Consider the following 14,062-nt stretch of genomic DNA (forward strand, 5'->3'; position numbering starts at 1 on the left):
ACTGCAACTTGGGTACGAAGGACCAGAATGGTGAGGGTGGTGAGTATGGTGAGCCCAGAAAGGAGATACACGTCTGAAACAGTGGAAGGAGGCTCACACTGTAGGAAAGTAGGATCTGCTTTGATGGTTACCCCCACTTTTTGCCTGGTGTTATGCTGTTGCAGACTAGTCTGACTTGGATCCTGCTAATTAGGAACTCAGTCTCTGTGCTTTCTCCCCTTAATTTGGCTATGGTAAGTACTTAACTACCCCCCAGATTGGCTACCGGTGTACCCTTATAAGTCCCGAGTGTAGGGTACCCAGGGCATAGGTAGCACCACTTACGAAAGATATAGGTTTCCCTATATCTGAGGTCACTACACTTAATACCTATAAGTCACCTAAGGCAGGCCTTTCAATCCTGAAGGCTGGGTGCTCGGTTATAAGGGCGAGGGTGCCCCTGCATGAGCAGGGCACCCCTACAAGCTTCGGAGTCCATTCTCCCGGGTTGTAAGTGCATCAGCCATTACATATAGAGTGGCCATGCGTCATTACGCGATGACTATCGCTAAACTGGCTGTAATGAACCCTGTCATGCTTGGTATCAAACATGTTGGCAATGTAAAGATCCTCCGGGAGGTCCTCAGGGCTCCCAGTACCAGTCTTCCAGAACCAGACAGTAAGCTAGGGCTGCTGCGAACCAGAGAAATATTTCTGCAATTGAGCTGCTGAGCCAAGCTTGAGCAAGAGAAGGCGAATAATAGATATCCTGTCACAGGGAGGTGTGACCACCTCCCAGACAGGATTTAGTGTGATGGGGCAGGGTGGAGGCGCTTGCCAGCACCAGAGACTGCTTGAAGGGCACATTTGGTGCCCTCCTTGCATACTCCAGTTCAAACCAGCTCAGGGAAGCAGTTGGCTCCTGCTCTGGCGCGAAACTGGACAAAGGACATCGGGGCATCCTCCCCACTGTCTGGCCCCTCCTCTGGGAGGTACCGCTAAATTGTCCCAACCCTTTCCTTAGGGCCCTTAAGGGCTTACCTATGGGTGGATCCCTGGATTTGTCATGAGAAAAGATTGATATCAAGACACCACTTCATCTTCGACCACCTGGGCGCTCTGGACTTTGCTGGACTTTGCTTTGGGCTCCGAGACTGCAACTGGGAAGACTCCTGCTGCTCCTGGTCTCGTCATCCTGCTCTTCTGCTGCAAAGTCTGTGCCTGTGACCTATACAGGATCCTTTCAAAGCCGGTGGACATCCAAGACACCAGAAAGAATCTCCCTTGAAGTGAAGGAGTCCTTCCCTGCATCTACAAGCACCACAACCAAGCTGACCGTTCTTCTGCTCCTGGGCTCCCACTGATTCTGAAAGGCTTAGCAACACAGGTGGTGATGCTTCTACAACTCCCCCGAGACCTGCACTGTCTTCTCACCGAGTTTCAGGCCAGTATCCCTCGTCGAAACCGCAGTAACTAAACCTCTGTGCACAACATCATCTTACTATTGCCAGGGCTTGATGGCTCTCTTCACCAGAGATCTTCAGGCTCCAAGAAGCTCCAGCCTCAAGTATCTCCTACGACCAAGATCTTCGTCCTCACTGGATCTCTTGCACCGTGGGCCTGCATCTTTGGTGAGCTGCTTGAGGTCCTCTTGCGACTCTTGTGCCTCCGGCCTGTGGGTCCTCTTGAGGGTCGGCTTTGACTCCAGTGGGCTGCTCTGATTGCTTGAGGCCTACTCCGAATCTCCTGCATGTGGTGAGTCATTTGGACCTTGCTGGTCCTAACTCTGCACCTTTTTTCCTTGACACGCTGTTTGCGGTCGCCAAGGCTTGTTGGTGTTCCTGACGGACACTGACCCTTCAGCTCTTGTCATCCGGCATGGGACAGATGGTGAACGGCTCCTGAACTTCCACAGCGTCGCCTGTTCTACACAGCTTCAAGGTCATTGCCATCTCCAAGGTCATCATCATCTCTCCTGCATCACCCAAACTCGGTGGGTATTCGTGTCTATGTCACTCATGAGTGGCATAGACCCTGTCCCCTCTCCTTGCAGGTACTTCTCAACTTGCATCCACCGTAGGGTTCCACAGGATACTTTCACCTTCTTCAACAACATCTTCCTGAAGTCCTCCATTGAATTCAACAGCAGTTTCAGACGCCTCTTCCCAGCTATGCCTCCGACTTCCCTGGTGTAGTTATCCTGGTTCCTAGAGTATCCACGGCTGGGGTGGCTCTCCAACCTTCTGTCTTCCACTGGGTTTCTTCAGGGTTCACTGGGAAGGGTCCTTCTTCTTTAAAATGACAGCCGCGACTTACCTATTGACTTGAATTAAGTATGCAGTTGTGTTTCTACACTGCACACGGCCTCCGTATTTACTTCGGGTGTCCCACCAGGTGACCAATGTGCATTTGTGCTACTTACCTGGTTTTATTTGCATTGTGTTATTTCTCCGAATAGGAGATACCATTGTGTGTTAGTGAGTGTCTTATAATAAATACCCATTTTTATAAATACACTGTGTGGTTCTTTTTCACTTAATCCTTATCAATAAGATTAAGATCTGGTCAAACAAGCTGCTCTATACTCCTTCTGGACTACGCCAGAAGGCTGCTCTCCACAGCTACCTCTTAGAGAGCTTTCTAAGATTGTCTAAGACCACTAAAATCACCATAAGGGTTTTCTCAATTAGTGCAGGGTGCTACACATGTCTCTTCAACCCCCTCCCGCAAAACCCAGGCCGTCCCGGGGATCTCCAAACCCCCCCACCCCGGGACAAACGATCCTGGGATTTCACATAGAGTTCCACAGCTTCCCCAGGCAAGATTCCTGCCCATGTGCCATTCAGTTCTCAGACTTCCAGGCTGGGTTGGTAGATGCAGAGGTTGCAGCCCTCCTCTCTTAAGGGGCTATCACCCACGCAGGTCCCCATCCGTGGGGGTTCATCAGCAATATTTTCCTGGTCGACAAGACAGACGGGGGCCAGAGACCGGTCATCAATCTTCAGGAATGCAACAAGTGGTTAGTATATCGCCACTTCAAAATGGAGAGAATTGATCTCCTTCAAGACGTTTTGCACACCGGAGACTGGCTCGACCTCAAGGACTTACAACTGGTGATCCCAATCTTTCAGTCACACAGGTGTTTTTCTGCAGTTCTTTTGGCAACGCCAAATCTTCAAGTTTACTACTCTGCCTTTCTGGCTCTCCTCCGCCCCTTGGTGCTTCACCAAGGTTCTCAAACCGGTCGTGGAGCACCTTCAGGCTCAGTGTGTTCGCCTTATTGTGTTTCTATCTATCTAGACGATATCCTCATGCTGAGTCCATGTCCCCGGAAACTGTTTCTCCACTTACAGTTGGCGGTCGATCTCCTGCAGAGCCTGGGGTTCGTCATAAACAAGTCCTTGTTGACTCCCTCTCAGAAAGCAGATTTTCTGGATTTCTACATAGACACCGTCTCAGCTACCCCCAGTCTCCCATCTCGGAAGATGATGAAGATTCGTCACCAGTTGAGGTGTACCTAAGCCAGGCAGTGGGTCTCCCTTCGGCAGATCGCTCATCTGCTGGGTCTCCTCTCCTCATCTATTCAGGCCATCTGTCACTACTGCGCCCTTCAACGTCTGAAGGACGTCCATTTGCGCAGGGGCCGCACTTACTCTCAAATGGTCGCCCTGAGCGACGAGGCGTGCAACAAGATCCACACGTGGCTGGCTCATATAGACGTGTGGAACGGCAGGGCAATTTTTGCCTCCGCCCCAGACATGGTCATAAGAGACAGAAATGAGAAGGTGAGGCTGGGGCACTCAATGTGAAGACTTCTCCACCAGAGTGTGGAAAAGTAAATTTTGCCATGTTCTGTGTCCCTACGCGTCCTCCATCATATGTTATCTGTGCATGATTAATATGCATTTGTATTCCCCATGTTCGATTAATGATGCAATTACAGTTGTGTCCATCTCTAGTATGCCAGTTTCCAGTTCTCGTGAATACTACGAATATCAGGCCTATTTAAAGCTACGTTGCCACGTTTCTCAGTGTGCACGTTATTTCATTGTAAAGTCCCCGTTCCTAGGCCTCAAAAGGGCCCGGACACCAGATTCAGCTCCTGTCTCCTGAGCCCTCGCTGAGGAGCGATACAGCCCCACCTGTATCCCTGACCCTTCACTTACTTCCTGCCTCACAGTGCCCGGTTCAGCCTGGCTCTGCCTTTGAGTCTGCCAAGAGTATGTTATGATCCTAGTTATCAGTCCAGTCCTCCTTCTCTGCATTCCTAAGCTACTGAACCGCATCAATAGTTTCCGTCATTGTCTAGCCTTTACGTCTCCATGTAAGAGAAATACTGTATTAATGGTCATTTAATATTCTTCATCACGCACTACATGTAGAATAATGCATGCTCCAGTCTTAGAGTCTGTTAGCCTTTACCCCGATAGCTTTTGGATTCTATCAACATGTTCTCTAAACATCAGATACTAGATACTGCTTAGGTACATGTCGCCCTGACTCTCCAGACTTCAGTCTCTGCTCCTAGCACAGAGTTCGTAGCCCCCAGCTTCTCCTAGTAACACGTCATTGCCAGTTTGCGCGCACCATCAGGTTAGAGGTCCCGGCTCCTTAGGTAGCCCCCTCCATGTTTCCGCCCCATTCATGACATATTCTGTTACGTTTGCATCACATGTCTATGTATACGCCCTGTTACACCTACTTTCACCCTTATCTTTCGCGACTGCTACGCGTCACACCCTTTGCTCCACCCACCGCTCCGCCTATCATATGTACTGTAATGCAACTGTTTTACTATATATACTTGTGTATTGTTATTAAATGCTAGCGCGCTCATCCCAGATCCAGCCCCGGCAGCTGCCGGGCCCTGCCATCCTATTCCTATGCAGGTTGTCCTGTTCCTGTCCTTTATGCTGTAATAAACCTGCAAACTCCTACTACCTCGAATCTTGACTCTTATTTATTGAGCTATCTGTTATTGCTATGCCTAGTCAAACCTAGATCCGGTATTATTTATTTATATACCACATAATGGCGCCCGAACAGGTACTTGCCCTTTCCCCACGCGCCGGTGAAGCCACGCCGGCCCCCTGACCCTCTGCAGCCGTGACGGAACCATACCGTGCACGTGCAGATATTTCTGCTTCAAGTATCCCTCAGGCCCACGGAGGAGACGGAGGTGGCGGTCCAGCATCCAGACGAGGCGGTGGAGGAACGCGGCGAGTCCCGACCAGAGCCCAAGCCGAGAGTCCAAGGTCCGAGGTATCCGGAGGCCCACCCGTAACAGCAGTCCGAAGTTCGTCCGTCCAGCGTCGAAGCAGTCCAGTCCAGTCCGAGGCTTTCCGTTCTTGCTGCCCGGTGAGTACCGTTGCTGGGGTAGTATCTAGACAGGGTCAATCTAATTGTCTCTGGTCCGTGGGTTGGTGGTACACAGACCCACAAAACGAAGTGTCCACTTCGGTGGATGCGGGTCCCGACGTGTCTCTTTATGAGACCGGTGAGTTTCGTACTGTTTCAGCAGTGCATCTAGTTTCTGTTCTAGTCAGTTCTGTTCTCGAGAAAATTCATGTATTCTGTTTTCCGTATTCCAGGTAGTATTCTGTTCGAACTGTTATTTTAAATGTTCTTCATGTACTTTAATGTCGTGGTATGAGTGTGAAGTAATTATCGTGTTTATTGTGTATTGTATTGTGTCCAGATTATAGTTCAGTCATGCCGCTATTTTCAAAACTGCGTCAGTTAAAAACCAGAAAAGGTCTGCTAGAAGCAGCAGTTCCTGTTCCGCCTAGGGACAGTCCAGGTCATTTCATGTATCAGAAGCATGGCATAAGCGCCATATTGTATCTAGATTTATGGGTAGAGTATACCAAAGGTTTGGAAGAAAAGTATAGATGGCCCGTATCAGGTACGTGGGATGCCGAGTGCATCATGAGAGTAGAAGAAGCATTATGGAAAAAGAAAGCCAGACAGTCACAGAAAGACGCCATCGAGTTATGGCGCAAAGAATCTCATAAAAGAACCGAAAAAGAAATCAGAAAGTCAGAATTAAGTAGAGAATCCTTAGAACGAGCCCAAGAAAGGGAATTAATCGAGATAGGTGAACGAGTTAAAACCGAACAATCAGACAGACAGAGGAACGCCCTCATTAAGGGTATGTATCCTCTTCTTGCCGAGGGCTTGCCAAAAGCGACCCCGGAGGCATCCAGTAATTTGCCGCCACCATTAGTTCCGACCAAGCTACGTCACAAACCGACCGCAGCTGATATTTTCATTTCGTCCTATTTGGACGACACAGTCCCGGAATATGCAAATCCTGTTCCTGCTCCGCCAGTCCCTGTAAATCAGGCACTTCCTGCTCCTCCTGACACCGGGGCACCCCTTGCAGTACCTGCTACGGTCCCCCAGGTTCAGCCCGCCATACAAGTTCAGCCCGCATTTCAATTTCCCGCCGCGCTAGTACGAAGAGCATCAGTCGATGATTCTGGTTTAGGGGCCGCAGGGGGAGGTCCTCCTGGTACCCCGCCACCACACCAACGTAAAACGTTGGCCGAGTTACATGAATGTGCGTCACAACGTACGCCCAAATACCAGTCCGCTGCAGATATCCGACGAGTCCTTACTGAATGTCGCTATGATCCAGTCACAGGTGATGATAGTATGATTCTATATTCTATACGTGTAAGACGGGTGACCGGGTATTTGGACACCCTACCAGATATGAAAGAAGATCTAGACAGAATATATCGTTTCATCCGTACAGGGAATGATCCAGAAAGTATTAGTGACGTCATGTGCCAAAGAAAAGTTGAAGTCCAGCTCATGCTATTAAAGTTTCTGATTAATTGTCTAATAAGAGAACAAGATTATCCGACCAAAGATCAAGCCGAAATGAAAATCCTGACAAGGTGGAGTGATAATATAGCCGACGGTAAGCATAGAACTATAGGTAGTATAGAGAGTATGTACAAGAAAATTCGTAAGGAAATAATAAGGTTACATGATCAACGTAAAGCAGCACAAGTAAGCGAGAAAGAAAATGACTCTGCGGAAGAGGTAGAGGACGAGAATCCCGCCAGGATAGCGTATGTAGGAAAATCTAGATTTCCAGATCGCCATTTACGCCTAGAACACAAGTCAACTTTTCATCCTCCAGCACTAGAACAAGGTTCTCTAGAACAAGTATTTCAAGCTACCGATCACATTCTGAAATCACGAATCGGTTATAGCGAGTTAAGTACTATGCATGAACAAGAACTAGTCCGATCAGCAGTCCGATGGATTACTGATTCTACCACTTTTCCAGACGAAATAGTGGCACAAATGTTTCTGAAAATGCCCCCAGCCGAGCAGCGACTGGCGGGTATGTATATGATTCAGCACCTCATTACATTGTATGAGGGTCAACATTCTGATCCAGGTCCGTTACACGATATCCTGAACGAGTTACTCCAGTATAGATGGAAAGGTTTAGGTACCGATTTGATTAGTGTCATTCTAGAACAGCGCCACAAATATAGTATGTTTCTGAACCCGCATTTTGTTCATGTCTCACCCCCAGAAAGTAAACCCTTTTACATAGACAGACAGAATCCGTTACGAGAAGTGCATCCAGTTAAGACAGAGGGTGGTGAAATGCAACGAGTGTTTGTTTACACCCCGATTACAAAGATGGAACTCTTAGAGATGAAAAAGTTAATTCCCTGTCATGATAAAGATCCAGCAGGGTTCCACCGAGAATTAAAAGACATGCTCCGTATGGGAGAATACACGTATCCAGATGTTATTAAAATGTTAAAAGTCCTATTGCCCGCAGGGGTATATGAGAAACTCAAAGAAAAAGAATGGGAGGTGGGAGAGAAAAAGATTGATTGGGCAGTTCTAGAAGCTGAAGATAAGGCACGAGTACCAGGTACCGGTCTTGGAGAGAAATGTAAAGAATTACCTGAATTATTGATTCAAGTCTTACCCAGATTATTAACAACTAAAAAGGAAGACTGGGATGCAATCTCAGCCTGTAAAACAGAAACAAGATGAAGATACTAGTGATTATTATTCTAGATTTGAAAAATGTTTTACCATAAACAGTGGCCTCAAGACAAGCAGCGAGTCATACCCTCACCTTTTTGTTACTAAATTAGTCGAGAATTCAAGTCCACCAATTAAAAACCGAGTTTTGAAAGTCGAAAGTACCTGGCAAGCTAATACCCCGTCCCAGATGTTACAGATGCTTCAATATCACCAGAATAGAATCAGAGAAGAGCAAGAACACGAGAGAAAACGTATGAAAGACACAAAAATGAAAGTACTAGTTGCACAATCTGTTCCTCAAGACAGTCAGAAGAGGGGTCCGAATCAAGCCAGTCATCCTGCAGCTCCCGTTAAAGGGAACTGCAATTATTGTAAACAGCCAGGTCATTTTATAAACGAGTGTGCAGTTCTGAAACACAACATAGCTACCGGTAAGACTAAAGAAAGACCACGTCCGCCTAGACAAGAACAAGTTACACAGACTCCTCAGCCACAGAATGCACCACAGACAGTTACTGTACCGCAGCCCATCGCTGCAACACAGCATGTTACACAGCAGATGTATCAGTATGCTCAGTCAGAGTATCCAGAGTATCAACCGTATTCATGAAACAGCCTAGAGAGGGAGGTAGGCTTGCCTCTCATCGAGATACCTGTAGATCAAGAGGGTCCTTATGTTCACAGTCAAGTACTAGGGAAAGACAGAAAGTTTCTGATTGATACAGGGGCAAGTAGGACCACTCTAAGTCACGCCGAAGTTCCAGGGGCTCCGCTCTCAGGCTCTAGAAATGTTTCCCTTGGATTTTCAGGAAAGCCTATTGTAAATGAAATATCAAAGCCAGTTACTCTAGAAGTAGGTCCATTGTCCCGCACTACTGATCTGTTACTTACTAAGTCATGTCCAGAAAATCTATTAGGCATTAAAACACTGAAAGAGTTAGGTGCAGTTATATGCTGTTCCCCCGAGGGAATACGATTGTTCCTACGTGACTTCAAGGGTCACTATGTATTACGAGATTTTGATCCAAGATTGTCCAATGTTCCGCAGCATCTATGGGCGCAAGGCCCAACTGATGTTGGCTATATGCAAATCACACCCCATCGTGTGACTCTCAAGCCAGGTGTAGTCCTGCCACGAATCAGACAGTACAGATTGCCACCTGAGGCTGTAGCAGCCTTATCCAAAATTATTGACGAGCTCATGGCTCAAGGAGTAATTATAGAAACTGACTCCAATGTATGTAATTCTCCGATCATTCCTGTCATGAAACGTACTGACCCAAATGCACCTCCAGTATATCGATTAGTGATTGACCTTCGAGAACTTAATAAATGTATTATTCCCCAGTACCCAGTTGTCCCAGATATCTCTTCCCTATTGACAGCCATTGATTCCGAAGCCACATTTTTTACAGTCATAGACCTCAAGAACGCGTTTTTCAGTGTCCCCATTCATCCAGACAGCCAGTTTCTTTTCGGATTTTGTTTAAATGGAAGGAGCTATATGTTCACACGCGCTCCTCAAGGTTTCACAGAAAGTCCTAGTATTTACAGTCAAGCACTCAAGAGACAACTAGACAACATTCACATGCCAACTGACACTGCCCTGCTCCAGTATGTTGATGATCTACTGATCACAGCCCGTTCTGAACGTGATTGCGAGCAAGCCTCACTTACAGTCTTGTATTTCCTAGCCGAGATGGGGCACAAGGTGTCCCCTTCGAAGCTTCAATTCTGTGTCCAGCAAGTGATCTATTTAGGCCACTTACTGTCCAAGAGGGGTAGGCAGTTGACACCAGATCGTATCCAGTTAATAGCGAGTCTTCCTCAGCCCAAGACCCAGAAGGAGGTACGTGCTTTTATCGGCCTTACTTCTTATTGCAGACAATGGATTCCTCAGTATGCATTTCTAGCTAAACCACTGATACAGTTAACGACACAGGAGGCAGCCGTATCGACTGTCCTCCCTTGGACATCTGAACATACACTTAGTTTCAATGAGTTAAAGAAAGCCCTATGCCAAGCCCCAGTTCTAGCTACACCGAACTACAGTAAGCCTTTTACACTTTTCGTCACTGAACGTGAAGGTACAGCATTATCTGTTCTCACACAAGATCAAGCAGGACAATACAAGCCCTGTGCTTATTTTTCGAGCACATTAGATCCTGTAGCCCAGGCTCTGCCTGCGTGCCTCAAGTCAGTTGCAGCCACAGCATTAGCTATCAGACAAAGTGATTCAATAGTCTTAGGACACTCTCTGACAGTACAAGTTCCACACTCCGTGGAAGTTCTTTTAAACCGAACACAAACTCAGCACTTGACAATTGCACGTTTAACAGGTTATGAATTGACACTGTTTCAGCCACACATAGAAATCAGACGCTGCAACGTTTTAAATCCTGCTACACTGTTACCGTCAGTTACATCGAATCCTGCCACACACGACTGTGTGGAAGTAGTTAACATCATGACAAAACCAAGACAAGATCTGACAGATATTCCATTACCAGATCCCGACCTGACACTTTATGTGGATGGTTCATGCATGAGAACAAGTACAGGTGAACTAGTAGCCGCGTATGCAGTGACTACTGACACTGAAGTTATTAAAACACACCGTATTGACACCCTGTCTGCTCAAGCAGCAGAGCTAGTTGCTCTGACTCAAGCCTGCATACACGCCAAGAACCTGAAAGTTAATGTTTACACAGATTCACGTTACGCATATGGAGTTGTACACGACTTCGGAGTGCTCTGGCAGGAGAGAGGTTTCATGACTTCTCATGGAACCAAGATTCAGCATGGTCTCCTTATTCAAGCTCTGTTAGATGCAATACACTTACCGACATCCATTGCTATCATGAAGTGCAAAGCACATACGAAAGTTACTGACACTATTTCTCAAGGTAATGATCTAGCAGATCGCACAGCCAAGCTTACAGCTCAGACACCAGACATTCCAGTTAATAAGACACCGACACACACTCCAGATCCGACTACATGTATGACAGTTAAAGACCCTACACAAGATGTCATAGACATACAGTTACATGCTACTCCTGAAGAAATCAAGAAATGGTCCGAACAAGGAGGGGTCCAGACAGATCAGGGATGGGTAACGAAGGGTAAAGCCACATGGTTTCTCCCCGACTCTATGGTTCAAGTCATTATCAATACCGCACATAGTCCAGCACATTTAGGGGAAAAAGCTATGTTAGACAGTATCCAGAACATTTGGTTCAACAAACACTTACGAGCTGCAGCCAAGCAGAAAGTCCGTACCTGTATGATATGTTGTCAGTTTAATCCAGGTAAAAGTGTCCCGGTGGAACAAGGTGGATTCCAGCCTCCTGACCACCCTTTTGAAGTCCTCCAGATGGATTACATTCAGATGGAGCGATGTCGAGGTTTCAAGTATGTCCTTGTAGTTGTATGCGCTTTGTCCAGGTGGACAGAAGCATATCCAGTCCCAGATTACACAGCCACGACTACTGCCAAGCAGTTGGTTCGTGAGTTCTTCCCCCGTTATGGACTCCCTAGAGTCGTATATTCTGATAACGGCCAGCCATTCTCATCTGAATTGATGAAACATGTTTCCCTGTTGTTAGGGTACCAGTGGAAGTTCCATTGTGTACGCCATCCTGAAGCAGCCGGTCTCGTAGAGAGACATAATCAGACCCTGAAAATTCGCATCGCCAAGGTATGTCAAGAGAAAGGTGTGGACTGGCTAGTAGCTCTGCCGGTCGCCCTGTTCTATATGCGCATGGTCGCACATTCCAGATCAGGTCTGTCCCCGTATGAGGTCGTTTTCGGCCGCCCCCCTAACATGTGGGGTACTCCTAGACCCCGAAGTATTACCGATGTTTCAAGTAATATGCTGACAGATTACCTAGCTTCCTTGATGTCTGCCCTCAACTCTTGTCGTTCACAGGTTGCCGCCGCATTTCCAGACAATACCGAGGTGGCACAGCATGAAATCGTTCCCGGATCCATGGTCTTAGTGAGAAATTTTGATCGTTCAAGTCCGCTGGAGCCTCGCTGGAAGGAGCCCCGACAGGTCCTCCTGGCCACCCGTACAGCCGTGAAGTTGGAGGGACGCAAAGGCTGGGTGCATCTTTCGCATATCAAAAAGTTTTATGGATTGAAACCAGTTTCAAAGAACATTTCCGAGGATTTAAAAGACTGCCAAAGTACTATTCTTAAGGACTGTCCCGCAAAAGACAATGATATTGCACCCTCCCTGTTAGAGACAACTCCGCAACAGGAGTATAAATTAAAACTAAGGTCTAGTAAAATAAGTCAGCCAGTTTGATTGTCTAAGTCCTCCCCTAGGTGAAACTGTTAGACCGGTTTCTGACATGTATAAAATAGACCCCCATAGTGAGAGAGTTAGTCAAAACTCAATCCGATGTATCATTTTTCTAAGTTTCGTTTTATTTCTCAGCATTATGATTTCCTGCACCAGTTATGCATTTTACCTGTATTTTCCAGTTTCTCATGTAAATAAGTCTTCTAATGTTACAGTAGAGCACACGTTTAGTGATCTGCCTCCTCATGAACTCTCTTACCGCCTCGCTATGCGTAACAATTCTTTTATCCGCATGTTACATTACTCACACCAGACCAGCAATGCCACTAATTGTTGGGTGTGTGGTCGACTCCCCCCTTTCCAGACACCGAAGGGAGTTCTGCCACTCTTTCCTTATCCATTTTCACATAATGGTTCGTGTGGAGCATGGTCCACGTTAACGTCATCCTCAACAGATATGTCTTTTCTTAACAGTACATGTTTTCCAGACAAGCAAGGTCTTCCCCACAGAACCGGGTTAGATCTAGAAAATGAAGTCTACAATTTAGGTAATTATTCTTCGAATTTTATGGTCCTGAATGTTCAGTCTGATACTACTCCAGACTTACCTGCTATTTCAGTACTACCAGTCAAAGGCGAATTATGTGTCCGAAATAATGGTTCCGTACATGTAGGACATAGTGATTGTACTACTATTGTCAAGTATAGTGACAGTGGGAAATCTATTTTCAAAGCTTCACGTCATTCTTATTTTATTTGTGGTCAGACTGCATATGTTCGTCTGCCCCTCGATTGGGAGGGAACCTGTTACATTGCCTTCCTACTGCCACCTGTTTTCCTAGCCCCATCTGATTATCACAGAAACACACATCTAGTACACATTAGACATAAAAGGGAGATCGAGTCCCCAATTGTCGATTATACTGAAACCACTCTAGAACAGTATACAGATTTTAATAAAGGTTTCTTCTTCTTTATAGGACCTGTCCAGAACAGTAAGCTAATCCGTAGGTTAACCAGAACCCTTGAAGCTGTAGTAAATGAGACTGCCTCTGCTCTAGGTAACTTAACTGAAGAGCAATCTGCTATGAGATTTGTCGTTTTGCAAAATCGTCTCGTCCTTGACGTCATACTGGCCGATAGGGGCGGGGCATGTAGAGTCATCGGATCTAGTTGCTGCATTTTCATTCCAAATAACGCGCCGTCTGTTTATTCAGCTATAACCAGACTCCATAAAATTGCCCATCTGTTACACCAAGATCCAGGCACCTGGACATGGTCCGGTTGGTTCTGGAATATAATTTCCGCCTGGGGATGGAAGGTCTTGTCCTTTCTAGGTATTGCAGTAGCGATCATATTCAGTTGCTGCCTCTGTATACAATGTGGCCCTGCGATTTGCGGCATTTGTGCTACCTCTTGTATTCCTAGTCCCAAACCCCGTTCTAAATCTCGTTCCAAGAAAATTCGAGACGAGCAAATGATACTGTATGAAATGATAGATGGTATCATGAATATTGATGTTTCCTGATGGAAACGTAGTGACAAGGAGGGAATGTGGAAAAGTAAATTTTGCCATGTTCTGTGTCCCTACGCGTCCTCCATCATATGTTATCTGTGCATGATTAATATGCATTTGTATTCCCCATGTTCGATTAATGATGCAATTACAGTTGTGTCCATCTCTAGTATGCCAGTTTCCAGTTCTCGTGAATACTACGAATATCAGGCCTATTTAAAGCTACGTTG

At 46.5% G+C, this 14,062-nt stretch overlaps 1 protein-coding gene across 1 annotated transcript in view; it reads right to left on the minus strand.

Moving 5' to 3' along the window:
* LOC144756263 (complement factor B-like) overlaps window positions 1–14,062 on the minus strand; it is a 531,456-nt gene that overhangs the window by 147,125 nt on the left and 370,269 nt on the right. The gene's annotated exons all lie outside the window — the stretch shown is intronic.

This window comes from Lissotriton helveticus, chromosome 5_1 (assembly GCF_964261635.1).
Source record: "Lissotriton helveticus chromosome 5_1, aLisHel1.1, whole genome shotgun sequence".
Classification (NCBI taxonomy): Eukaryota; Metazoa; Chordata; class Amphibia; order Caudata; family Salamandridae; genus Lissotriton; species Lissotriton helveticus.